Source organism: Euwallacea similis, chromosome 21 (assembly GCF_039881205.1).
Source record: "Euwallacea similis isolate ESF13 chromosome 21, ESF131.1, whole genome shotgun sequence".
NCBI lineage: Eukaryota > Metazoa > Arthropoda > Insecta > Coleoptera > Curculionidae > Euwallacea > Euwallacea similis.
This window is the reverse complement of record NC_089629.1, coordinates 2,657,070-2,671,912: the sequence shown is the minus strand read 5'-3', so window position 1 is coordinate 2,671,912 and position 14,843 is coordinate 2,657,070.

The window sequence follows — 14,843 nt, the reverse complement described above, 5'->3', positions numbered from 1 at the left end:
TTGAAACCGCAAACAGTCTCTTTATTAAAAAATAAAATAAAATTAGAAAAAGGCCCAGGGGAGACTCTTGGAAGATATCACACTGAACTCGTAAGAGACCTCATGCACCACACAACTTCACGCAGTTTTTTCAAGAGGAGGACTAAAGGAAGGTCCTCTCAAGGTATGGCCTAGGCACTGCCAGGTATTAAAGCTTATGCAGTGAAAACTTGTGGCACGCACTGTTGAAATCCTTGGAAAAATCAGGGTGCATGGAATATATCTAACTGCCCTCGTCCTAGAGATGTGCCGCCCTATCCTGATAGTCTGCCAAATCCTTGTTAAGACCAAAATTATTATGGAAGGATCTCTTGCGCTCTCAACAGATCCGACAAATGACGTATAGAGCTCTGGCGGGGAGTTGGGACAGAAATAATGGGTTTCCAATGTTAACGAAGTACCAAAGCATTAAAATACTTATTTGTTGAAATACGGAACCTGACGCACACGGGTACAGAGTCCTTGATTGTGGTTCCTCCTAGAAGGACATATTTCAGAACTTCCCGCGATCTATATCATTTGTGTGCTTATTCACATGTGTTTAAAATATGTATAAGTACAAGAAACCAGGATATACATTTATGTATTCCGATTCCTGAAATATATGATCCTGAAATGATAAGTTCTCTGGCAGGATTTATTCGAATGTATTCTGAACAGCCTCTTTAAAGAAATCGAATATAAAATATTAAATACGTAATCTGGATAATACGCAGATCTCTGAAATATGAAGGTACCAGAAGCGATATATTCTGGCCGTATGTTTACAGTCTAGAATATTAGGTTATCTTTATTAGGAATATTTTACTGGTTTGGGAGACGTTCACGAAATCGAATCATTAATGCGAGATCGGAGAATCGAGTCATTAATACCTACATATCTTATAATGTGGATTTCCACGAATAATTCAAGCTTTAGCCCTCTCAAATTTAATTCAACTACAATTCCTGAATGGCCCTTCCAAAATCTGACTTGAAAATTGATTTCAGTCTGTTCATAAAATACTGAGAAATATTTCTATCTAAGTTTGTGCTAGGCACGTTCTGTAACCACCGAATATATATTTATCATAGAAAATTCACTTGGCTAAACGCCAGGAGACGTCTTGCCCCTCACCTCTTGCCTCCCGCACACGTTCGAAGCAGCAAAAGCAACAACTTTGTTCACTTTAGCGCGCTATTGGATGAAAAGAGTGAACCATATTAAACGACGGAATTGTGAAAAAACTAGATGTAATTTTTTGAGATTTATCGGCGTTGTGCTGATCTGCCTGATTACATCAATGCGCCGTGGCTCAGTGAACTTTCTACGATAAATAGATTTTCCGTGCAATGACTCTATTACCCTATAATAGATGCTAAACTTAAGAAACTCTATGTACAGGGTGTTTCCTAAGTATTCCGAAATATTTCACGAGGTGATTGCCCAACTCAAAACATAAAAAAATATAATATGATCATAGGTCCACAAACGCTTCGTCTCAACATACAGGGCGTCAAAAATTAATATTTGTTTTCCGTGCTATGTATCGGTTTGGAGAAAAAAATATCAACAATATTACTACGGGAGTAAAAAATACAACATTATGAGAAGGAAATAATATGATACAAATTAAATAAGAAATTCTGTAATTCTTCAATTAAAATTCGAAGAGAGTTCAATACCTGATCTACATTTACGGTAACTGGAAAAACTGAAATCACTTGTTTGGTGATGGTCAACCGCGTTATTTATTGAAATATTTTATTTTCGGAAACGTTAAAATATTAACGTGTTTATAACTCGTAAAATTCAATAATATTATTGATACTTTTTTCTCCATAACTGATACTTAATACGGAAAACAAATATTAACTAACCTGAACTAACCTGTACCATTCATTTCTAGGAAGAGACTGTGAGTTATTGAAATCTGGATTCAAATGAAATGCTTCAATTAGCCAACCCCTTCTTTACCCTCCTTTACGAAACTGTCTATGCATATGCCAATTAGCGGAAAATAAATTATGGAAACAGAACCGCTGAGGGCATCAGGATCATTGTGAGAAAAATTGCTTGGTCGCAAACTGCATTTTATTTCGATAAAAATGTCAATGACTTGGCCTGAGGAGAAAAATTTGTTTTGGTAAAATACACCCAAAAACGGATCCAAAGTGAAAAAAAATAAATAAAAATCAAGACCGATTGGGCAACAAATGGACAACGTTCGGCCCACTGGTTTATTCGAAGAATTTAGATAAATTGTGATTCAGCCAACTCCCCCGTTACGTGGTTGTACTGGCACGTTTATACTTCCTCCACAATGCATTTAAAAATACTCGCCATATAAACACCGATATTTTTCAAATTTGATTATTTCATAATCCAAACACGTTCCCTCATAATAACAGTAATATCGTGGGAAGCTCCTAAAGGAATAGAAAATGGGGCAAAGACGAAAGAGGTCTGCTCGTTTTATAAAGATGAAAAGTGGAATCACACGCATGCACCGGAGATTTTAACTTTGTTTCCGAGAAAAGTGCGAATTCCGTGAATGTTCACGAGCACAAAGTGCCCCGGAATTGGTTTCGGATTGTAGATCTGTTTTAGTATGTAAATCCAGCTCGCAAGAACCTCCGTTAAGTCCCAAACCATGAATATCAATCGAAATGTTCATTTTGCCGTAATCCGATGATATTTGACTCAAAATTGAGGTGTTGAAAAGGCAAAAGATTACGGGTTTCACATATACATACGCTCTTTTTCAGATTCATTCACTGAATATCGGAGCTGCGGTGAAAAGCAGGTATAAAAGATCAATGAGATTTAAAAGTTGGCATAAAAACATTTCACAGCAAAATTGCTGCGGTGGAAGAAGATTCAGACTCGACCAAAGCCAAATTGTTTACTCGATTCTTTAGGCACAAATTTTTAATTTGCTTTAATATTACGAAGAAACCGCAACGCGATGTGTTTCGGGCCAGTTTAGTAATGGTTTCGAATAACAAACAATTTTATGACTAAAGCAAACAAATCATTCATAAAATTGAATAATGGATCGAATTAAGTCTGTTAGGACGCCAGCATCGTACCCAAAATTACACTTGTCCTACTGCAAAGCAAATCTTCCTTACATCAAACAGCTCCCCGGAGGTTCTAGTCACTAGTACCTTTGCTCCAGGCGTACAATTCTCGATTAAAATTATGTTTCATCGTTTAAATATCGTGTTTTTAATTTTCAGGTCCTGGTGGCACCCAAATCGACTTGAGTACGGCCCTGGGACATACAATCAAACCATGAAGCTGAGTAAAACCGCAACCGATCGTGAGCGTTTTCAATTTGAAAACTCATCTCGATGCTATAAGACCAGAAGCCCGAGATGTGAAAAAGTTAAAACAATATTTGTTTAGCGGTTTAGGATGCAAAGAGACGTGACGTTATCTTGGTTCATTACAGGATGAGGCTGGCGTAGACCTTAATCTGCTGTGAATTTAAAAGTGGAGAAGATTGTCCACTATTAAGGCAGGAGAGAGAGTAATTCTGGCAAGCGAAGTTTTACTTTGGAGTAGCTTAAAATGCTTTTTCTGCGACTGCCTATTGGTTGATCATGAACTTACTGGAATCTGAGTTGTGCCAAACTCTAGAGAAGACCTTTGCACTCGGAAATTCTGGAACATCACATGTGGTTGTGATGGAAACGCTAATACCATTAGGGCCAATCAGCTGCTAGTTGTGGGTAACCAAGTTACATAATGGTACGAAGGTTCATTACATAGCACCTGCTTGTAATTGCTGATTTTTTACTATAGGTTGTTCTAACATTACTTGCAATTTACAGTCAAAGGAGTGGAAAAACCATTAAAAGAAAAGCGGCAAACTAACTTTCTAGATCACCTAACATAGATTGCCAACGCAACGAAATGGGAAGTTTTCACCCGAAAAACATTTCCCCGTGCATTCTTCGAAAGGCCAAGGGTCATCTATTGGGAATTCAAGCGACTTCTGGCCCACATATTCCAAGTCTGATATAACATTAGCACTTGAAAGCAAAGTGGCTGTAGTAATGCTACTCATATTCAGTAGTTTTGATTCAATTTCTGTCTGCCGCAAACAATCTCTAGAGAGGCAGCTGAGAATTGAACACCCTATAGTTGGTTAAATCTAAAATACCCGCGGTCAAATGACAAATGAGAGACAAAAAAACACTTAAACAAATTCGACTAATTTGCGGTATCCGAATGAATTAGGCCAATGCCTAGGGCCATGAACAGGTAGACCGGATTTCGGTTTTTTGAATGAAACAGGTCGTTGGAATAGTACCGGACTTGTAATTTTCGAAGGAGGGTGGTGACAAGATCGAGGCACCTGGGGCTCTTAGACGCCGACTTTCGTGTAGGCGACCATCCGAACATTCATAACCACTTAGGGCGACAACGATCATTCATCTGCAATTTGCTTGGGGTGGGCCTTATCACTATGTATAAGCGAAGTGGTTTCCCCCTAACAGAGGAATTATTACTCTAAATTGGAGGTCTGCAAATGACCAGTTCTGTGTTAATTTTGACGAGGGCACTTTCCCAGACGTGTTAAAGCGCGTAATAAGCGATAAGAACCAGTCAAGACCTGATTGCCCAATTTTCTCAAAAAATCATAAAATTTTCTACATAAAAATAACCGATCATGTGTTTGTTACGATCGAGGAGATCTCCATGAATTTTTGAAAATTTCTAAAACCCTGTATAATTATATTTCTTTTTTCGCTGCGCCAATGTTGCCCCTGAGGATGTCCCGTTTATGCACTTGTTGTAATTAATCAAAAGCATGCAATCAAATATAGCAAAAAAGCTATATTCACTCCCTCGAATTGTTGATTAAAAATCTAAAAGGGGAACGATAAGTTGCTTCAGGTGAGAAATGCCGGATTTTGTCGCGAGCTGAACAATCACGAAATTTAAAAGTTTATGATGAAGATGTTAAGACATAAAACGCCGAATTGCAAAAAAATACTCTGATCTGTCTTTAGGGCGTAGTCGGGCACCCGCACTAGCCCGCACTCAGAGCGGCACTATGGCCGACTCTTTTATCTGTTTCTGTTTCACTAAGACGCGTGATGATATGTTAGACAGAGACAGATAGCACTTGGCGGATCATATTGCCTCGTTCAGTGCGCTCTTTTTGGATGCACGAATTTACCATAAAAAATTATACGAAGCTCAAAATTAGTATGATATTTTATGTATTCCGCTGCTGCTGCGGTAGCTCGCCCCGCTCTTGCTGCAAGAATTCACTCGTTACAAAAAACTACATATTTTCTCACTAGTTGTAGACCAGCTATAATCGACCTCTGGACGAATTCTGTCAACCCGGGTATAAATAAATGAGCATTGTTAACTGAGTCACTAGAATAAAATTGCACCACCTGAACGATTTTCTATAGCGTTATATAAATTATTGCGTGCAAAGTCATAACAAATACAGACGATTTATAATATAATCGCTGATTTTACCCATTTAACACGGCATCTGGCTTCGAACGAAGACCATCATTGGGAAAGTTACACGCCAATTCAATGTGTTACGGGAAAATTAAAAAAACATTATTATCCCAATTAATATTGTTGCTGGTGTGAGCCGATGCAAGCAGAAATGCGGAACTCAACGTGTAATTCGTTGAGTAATTTGAAATTGTTATATTATTTTGTGCGCGTATGTAATTTTAATACTTATTTTTCCCCGTGGATGAGGTTTTTTCCGCGTTAAGTGAAACTGGCAATTAAAGCGATTACATGATATAATAAGCACAATAGCAGGAAGTTTCCGCCTAGATGTAGTACTTTTAGCGATATGAAGGATAAAAGCAACCAAAAACCGAAAACTTAGAGCTCTCATTTGGTATCCAACAAATGGTTAATGGTCTGAGCGGAAACTAAGTCGCCGGAAGCGGTGAGAAAATCGCCATTTAGCATGGTAGTTGACTTCGGTTTCGTGACGTATTAACTTTACTGAAATATTATTCTAAATCGACGCACACGCTAATGTTGCAACTGCTTCTAGAATTTTAAATTTGCATCGCGATTAGATCTCAATTGGTATGAAGTGCTCTAACACCCTTAGGAAAGTCAATTTTGGCTTCTTGCAACAGAAAACAGGTCAGCCCGATACAGTACTGGACTGTTTTATTTCCTTTGCCATCTCTCATCGTTGCAACTCTTCCTCTTCTACAACGTGACGAAGTCACGTTTGAAATCGGACGTTTCGACTATCATCATCAATTTGTTTTTTTCTGATGGCCGAAACTTTGGGTTTCAAATATGACATCGCCATATTGCAGAGGAGGGAATGTTGGGAAGTGTCAATTATTTTGCATTAACGCTCCAAATAAACTGAGGAATAAATAAAACTGATTTTCCAAAACTTCGATTTTTTCGAATACCTCCGAAAGTTATCGAACTTTAATTGACCTTCTATTTTTAATGCTTATTGATCCTCAGGGCTAAACTGCAGAAAGGGACACCCTGTATATTTTTGTTTTACAGGAAACAGTATCCACAATATTTCTGATGTATTGTTAAGTCATAACAATAAATTAATAAACTGTAAATACCAAGGTTCTACCTGTTCAGTGATTGACTTTTAACCTCGCATTGACCTCTGTAATAAGCGACCATAACAGTCCTAATTAATTAATTAGTGTACTTAAAAAAATGAAATTGACATGTTCGTGCGAACGTTGGATAGATACACTGCGAAAATCTTAATTACATTCATCTCGCAAGTCAATATTTGAAATTGTAATTTTTTATCAATTTGAATGTGAAGATTGTTTTTATTAACGAGCATGGAAAATAGTCATTTTTCATTAGAACTTAATGAAGTCTTGACAATATCACATCTAGAAATCTGTTAGAAAAAGACTAATAAGTAATAAATCCTTAATAAAAACCTCCTCCCATTCAAAGCATTATATGCGCTTTTAGTGTTAAGTTACTCTGCATAATAAGAAGAACTGAGGCTGAGTGAATTAATTATTGAAGGTAATAATCAAATATTTTTTAAGAATTTTTCAGCCTTCAGTAACGAGAAAACTCGGCAAATATTTGAGTAAAAGCTATTTATTGGCTAAAAATATAGAATATTTGGTAGCGATAATCAGAAGCCTTTAGGGGGGAGGGGGACAAGACAGCGGACTCTTCTGGTCGGCGATTTTTTTGGGTCATAGGGGATGATTAAAAGTTTCGCCCAGGACGCCCGACTTTTACTAAGACCGGGACTGGCGACCAAAAATAGAAATTTAAATATAGGTAACCGTGGGCGCAAAGCTTAAAAGAAAGAGACGGTACGCTCGGAAAATGTTTTCCCAAGTCCTGGCCATTAACGTTGGTATGGGCTTTAGGTCCGCAAATTCCCTATTGCAGCTTCCTCTCATTTTTAGTTTCCTTCATTATAGATTTGAAAATTTCCTACCATTCACTAATATTAAGAAAAATGCAGATTTTCAATGCTTACTGGCTTCCAGGACACCATTATTGGTGAACTCAAAGTATTTTGAGTTAATGTAATGTCTATACCTCTATAAACCTCAATCTATTGCCTGCTCTTTCCTCGTCGTAACTCCTTGATTAATTAGATTTATGTTTTGAATTCGGCATCAGGAAAAAATATGAGCGAACACACTCCTAGACACATTATACTAAAAGTAGAGACCAACCAACTTATCCATTACCATTATGGTAATTTAATGGTCATTAGACCCGAACAAAATAGCTAAAAACCGAATTAATATACCTAAATGGCTGAATCAGAATGTCCTTGAGTCCTTCGTTCCATGTGGGCTGATAGCCGTTATTAGTGGCAAAGAGAATTTGCGTCTTGTCATTCGAATTTGGTTTTTAATCTGCCATCGTACCAATTATTTTCTCGTTAGGATATTAATGCTATTAAATGGGTTCCATTTCGGGTGAAGTCAAGGGGAATTAAATGTGGGTAATTCGATGTTTTTTGATATTTTTTTGGTAGTTGCTGCCATATAAGGTGACATGAAAGCCTACTACCATCCCGAAATTTCCTAATAGGCGCAAAAGAGACGTCACGGCGTCCGGAAGCAGCTATCACGTAATACCTGGGTAATTCATGGGTTTGTTAAGCGAGAACCCATGAGGAGAATTCATTCGCTTTAAAAAACTGGTTGAAAAGTATTTCTTGTCACCCTGAAAAGGCGCCATTAGTCTATAATTTTTAACGGAAAGACTTCCTTTCATAATCAAAGCCCTAAGTGAACACTAGGAGATTTAGCACACCTTCCGTCCGCGACGGAAGCCGACATCTGCTCAGCCGCTAATTACTCTTTATTCCCATTTTACGTTAAAGCCTCGGCAAATTTATCACTGATTCTGAAACAGCTATCACTTAAGTGGAAATAATATTACCAGCCACCCCGGAAGTGGTCGGACAGAAATTATACCAATTTGCGGCCGTGGTAGTACCTCTCATCTATTTTACACAATTTGCCCGAATTGGAAGCAAGGGGCACCACTAAATTACGGGTTAGAATACCTGTAGCTAAAACGACGATTCATTCAGAGACATCGAGTTTTGGGGCTCTAAATGGAGACTTAAGCGATGGATTTTAAGCGAGTAGCACACTTATTAGGGTCCACGGCTAACGGAAAATCATTAATACGTAGCGAATTGCCTCATGAGTGTTACTAGTTGTTCTCGCACTAGTTCCCAAACACTTTAAAGAAACATGAGCCCAAATTGCAGGCAAATTGCTAAAAAAATATTATTTACTTTGATGTAATAGCATACAGGAAACCAATGAACGTTGTGTTACAATAAATTATGATATGTGAATAAGTCATGCACAATGAGTATCACCAGAAATAGATCCCTGGGTAGTGAAAGTAATACAATCGATACTCTGCGTGTCTGAAGAAACTAAATGACCATAATTAGAGCATAGTAAATCACGTATTATGTTTGATTATGTTGTGTGGAGTTGCCTATTTGTATAAAGATCATTGTTTTCAATGAGCTAATTGGGGCAATTCTTTGCATAATCCCTTATTTGGTAGGTATCTAATTCCGTTACAGCAAATGGGCTTAATTCGTGATATAATTCGACTGGAATTATTCGCAATTTATGTAAATTAAGCTCAGTTCTTGGGCACAACTCTCAGCAAATTCGCAAGAAGATAGTCGGATGTTGACAACAACTAGAGTTATTTACAGTGCACTAAAATGCAGAACATAACAAGAAAACGTCTTGCTTACTAGAGGGTATAATATCTATATTTAAGAGAGCCTGAGTTTCTATTGTTTAAAAGATCTTGGGAAGTTCTGGCTTGCAGTGGATTAACATATAAATTGCTCGAGAAATTGTCTTGGCTTGGCAGTTAAGTTGGAATTAATTATATCGCCCAAACTTTCACAGTAAACACTAAGGCAATTAAAGCTTAAAGATGGTAAGATTTACCTAAAGCCAACATTTTCTCGAAATCTCGACGAGCAGGATACTCCGATCAAGCAAATACGCCAGAACTTTCAGCAATGTGAAGTGGAAACTTCCGTTAATTAAGAGTAATAAATCATCATTACATTGTGGTGTTTCTTCTGGTTCAACAATAAACTTTAACGAGGTCTACTTCTTTATCTTATTTGAATAATCACTTCTCGAGCTTTGTTGTAGCATTACCCACCCATTTGACTGCTAATGCACTGGCAAAATGGAACAAACGCCTTCCTAGAATTGTTTGGGGAATGGAATAAAATAAATAAAATTTAAGCCCACAGCGTTAGTTTAGATTGGTTGCCATTATGGGTGCACATTATCCATAATGCAGTGAACTGAATTAATCCCAAACGTGTGCTAACTCAGGTTTGTGGTGCTCTCGGTGTGAATCCAGATTTTGATGAATATCCAGAATGTGTTCTTATTATTTTTGCGTCTTTTCTACCTTCTAAACTTCAGGGTCTAGTTTTCTGGTTCTATTAATTTTGTTTCTGGAAACGACCTAGATACCCATTAAGTTGGACTGGGCTTCTTCCTGAAGTCCTCCCAGACCAATTAACGTGTTCTATAAGGTTCTCTTGGATTTGTTCTCTTGAAAAGTTCTTTCTAAATTGCTAATTTAAATTCCCGCTTCAACCATGTCTCTCAAACCATTAAGCTATAGAAAGTGTCCCGGATAAGAATGCAATTAACACGGGCAACAAAAGTCACAAACAATTTACATATGTTCAAGATGGCAATGCAAATGTGAATGTTGAGGACCCTGTTGCAAGAAGGGGTTTATTAGTTGCTATGATTCATGTAGATGGAATCCCAGACTGACAAAAAGTGTAATGAAAAGGAAGTTGGTCTCCCTTTTTGCACCAAAGAAATAAAAGGACACTCAAATGGCTCAACAAAAAGGGGTAAAGGAATCTTATTTTGATGATCAGAAAATTGTCAATACCCTTCTTAAGAGTAGCAGGAGCTGAAGATGATACATTTGATATAAAATAATATTTCTATATCGTCAAGGACAAAATTATGTTGACTCTGCACATGCCGATTTCACTCATCTTCCAGATAACAGATAGAACCAAAACCCAAGCTGTGGTGACAAAAAAGAGCTTTTTTTGTCGCCAGAAAAACTTTCAAAACACATCTAACCTGGTGTTCCGGCGACCTTGAGATGAAAGAACCTTTTCCGACTCTGGACTGTCTCTAAGGAATTTTTGTCAAAATCGAAGAAAACTGCGAATAGCTACTATTTACCCCACTCGTCTTCTAGTAGTTAACTCCGTCCTCTCCTCATCTGTTATATTTTAACATCTACTATCTCTTTAGATCATTTCGGTCCTGGTAGACTTCTTTCGCCCTTCGTATAATTGAGAGGATCTTCTTGATGGCTTCGCACCTCCCCATGCCCGATTTGGGTCCTTTTACGGTGCGGGGCAACGCCACTCTTCCTCCTTCCATTTACTTTATCGATGCTCTTCTGGCTCTGTAGCGTGTTGTTTTAATCCTGATGTACACATCCGACATAAATTTTTGCTTTTTTCTTCAACAATGGAAATTGTTCCTGCATGTTTGCCTTTTTTCTCCTGAGATGCTTCTCTTTACGTTGTGGAATTCATATGTATATGGTCATTCTTGGATGTTTGATTTCTTCGTCTTGACCGTCTGCCTCCCGGGTCTGTTATCTTTCTCTCCCACCCCCGGGGTTGGTTACACGAGCTCGGGCCAGGAGGTATCCAGGGATTACTACATGGAGGTGCGACTAGGCCTTTGACCCCTGATAAAAAGGAGGTAACAAGAAGACAGAAGGCAAGGAACAAATATATTAACAAGAAGCTGTTATTTACACTTCAGTTATTTATGCTCTTCAAGCTTTTTCCGTTTAACAGTCCATTCAGCAGTTCTGTTGGGTGAATTACTGATAAAGCTTTTAGGAGTAATTATTTTTCTAATCTGCGCGATCCTATTTCTGTACATTTGCACCGTTATAAAGAAGCAAGCAAATTACTTTTCTTCGGCTATAAAAGAATTCCTAATTAAATCAGTTTAATTATACCATTGTTACATCAGATTCGTGCAGCCATTAAGGTAATGTTCTATTAAAACTATGATTACTTAATAACCCAATAAACAATGCGGAAAAGTTATAATGCTTTCCTGTATATAAGTCGAGAACAATAACGAAACGAAGATTCCCGACAATTATAAATATTAATTTGATTTAATGCGACTCGTTATTAACCATAAAGGCAAAACTTATTGCTGTTGATTTGTTGGGTATTAGGCTGGAATTAAAAACGAAGTTGGACGTTTCAGTTATTTCGATAATAATCAGAAATGTCGACTTAACGCGCTTTTTATTCTAGTTTTAAGTACTTTGGTTAAATGTAAATTGGAGTGCAAAAAATGTCGTGCTGAGAACACAGAGATAAAATCTAAACGGACACGATAAAAGGCGAGGGCAACTGTCGTGTAGCGAAACACATCGTTGGTTACTTAATTGTTCACATGTTTTATAAAATAAGCTAAATTGCCGTTTATTCTTGGCTTGTTTCCTATGGCCTTGAGATTAATTGTGGCTAACATTAACTGTGCCTGATGGCTGGTAATAAGCAAGAAAGTACTTAAGAAGAAAGCCTAACCACCATGAAAATTGCTGCAGGTAATGTGAGGGATTTCATGCGAAGCCGTAGACTTGAGTTACAGCAGAAAGCCGGTCTAGGGCAAGTTGTTAACTTTTTGTTACCACAATTTTCGAAACAGTCAAAATGGCGAACGACGAGACAAAATTTTAAAGTTCTAATTAAGGCAATTGAATTTCGACATCCACTTGATTCGAACATCGTTCGAAGTCGGCAGGACAATTTTCAAAATAGACAATAGAACTCACGAAGACTGTGACCTCTAAAGAAAAATGGTCAAAGATCGTCAACAACCACTGTCCCAATCGTAATAAGCCTCAAATAATTCGAAAAAAATGCCTAATTATTACACCTCCTCACTTTTAAACAATAATCCAGTTCTTTTGACACCGAATTCCATTTGCAATTCAGTGCGGAACTTATATATTGTTGCACTGCTTCATTTACATTCAGTAAAAAGAGAAGGGAATATCTTTACAGTAAATTTGCAAATGGAATTCGCTATAAGTTTGCTTTAATTTGATTTTGATTAATTTGTTTGTTTAATTTCTGTTTCGCTTTTTGTTCTCTTTCATCACACATTTTTTACTTCCTTTAGATAATTTTTTCCGTACTTCCTGGTTTAATGTTATGTTCTCCAATTTCTTTCTTCCTTCGTTTAGTCTCCGAGCAATTTTTCATTTCTTTCGTCGCCAGCACACCTTTTTTTCGAGATTTTAAAATAGATGGTCTATTAGGGCAACAAACTGAATATAATGAAACCGACCCATTACTGCTTTATAGTCCTAAAGGAAACAGATGGTGTCACTGTAACAATTACGTCACAATTAAGCCCTCTTTGGGGGTCAGGCATGACTGCCCACCGCAAAATTCACTTCGAGAGAGATGGCTTATCTATTAAATAGAGCAGTGGCGGATTTTTAAATTGGAATTTTATCTATAATCGGGTTTAGTGTAGAAAATGAAAAAAGCGCATGTTCAATACAAACATGTTTAAGAAAGCGCCTAACCTGAACTAACCTGTAGATGGGCTCTTTCTCTAGGAGCGGAAAAGCTGGTTGTAAAATTGGGATAATTGAACAATAGTGATTTTGGCATTTTTTGTGATACAGATATTATTTATCAATTTATATGTTCATGTAATTCACTTTAAACACATAAATTAATGATAATTTCTACCCCTAGCCATTAAAGTACACTGCTCAAAAAAAAACTTTCGCTCTTAGAAATCGTAAAAAGTATCAAAAAATCATTCTAATTTGACCGTCTACCAGGATTGAGATGGTTTTCATCATAAATTGTCATTAACATCATTCATTGCAACAATAAGAAACTCTGTTTCTTCTTCAGGACAGAAAAACACTCTTGATGCCGCGCTTTTTTAGCCTAGTGTATTATAAAACAATCAATTAGATTACTAAAGGCTAGCGTAAATAATACGAAAATCGTCGAAAATCCCGGTAATTTATAGTCTCGATTCGGATTTAACAAACAACAAATGTATTTTTAATATATTTTAAATTAAAACTAGATGTCCAAAGTGCTTAATAGCTAAAACAAAATTAAAAGTTTTGTTAATTTTTATGGTGCTTGGACACAGTAAATTTATCGTAATCTAAGCAGGATATCCTAAATGGCTGTTTTCCCAGTGGTTGCAGTTTGTTCGCCGTAGGTGAGAGAGTACCGACTCTATTGTGTTTAAGGCTTAACGACCTTATCTGATCATCAACCGTTTTATCAGAGATATAGTTTTTCCCCTTCGTTCATATAACACTCCAGGCGAGCTCGCTAATTCTCGTGCTGGACATTTTATAATGATAATGCAGCAGTTTGGTGTGAATGTGGTGTGAATTTATTGGGGCAGACCAGTGGCGTAACTGATTATTTAACTTCCAGTTAGGTTAATAAGTTTGTCTAATCGAAAGAATTGGAAGGGAAAGCTTTTTTAGAGGTGTTTTGTAAATTTGTAGCTGGCACATTTGTGGCAAGGCACTGCAGGGGGGTGTGTCTTTAACCTCCTCCCTGTATATAATTAAATCGTCTGAACTGTGACAGTGAACACATAGTTGATGATAGCGCAATGACATTTAACACTATTACGCTATCTCGTTTGACTAGAGAGTTGCCACTATCATGATAGTTCTGAAACGGTGGCGACATACTGTCACCGTGCACACAAGACAGTCTGAAAGTTCTTTTCTGTTTGACACATTTTCCTCTAAGCCGTAATTGGCGCAGTGTCCGCTATGTCACTAATTAATCGAAATAAACAGGAAGTGCAATGAATATGGAGTAAGTAATAAAAATACAAAATGGAAATTTATAAGCAAATCTCCTCTGCGGTCATTCTGCTAGTTGCAATTGATTATTACAGATAGACTGAGAATGAAATTGAACATAAATAACAACAAAATAAAGCAGATAATTGAAGAAATTAAACAAAAAACTAGAGTTGGTTTCAAAATGTGAAGTGAAACCCACATATGTAGTGAATAGATACCTAGTTTCTACAGGTGCATTCGAGCACCTGCTTTATCAGTGCCGTTTCTATAACTAAATGTGTATAATAAAATTTTAAATTATGTTTGAATTTGATTCATTTGTCAAAACTATCAAAAATGCAATAGAAAATGTTTAGAAGAGAACATAGAATGCTTGCGCTATTTGTGCCTCTTT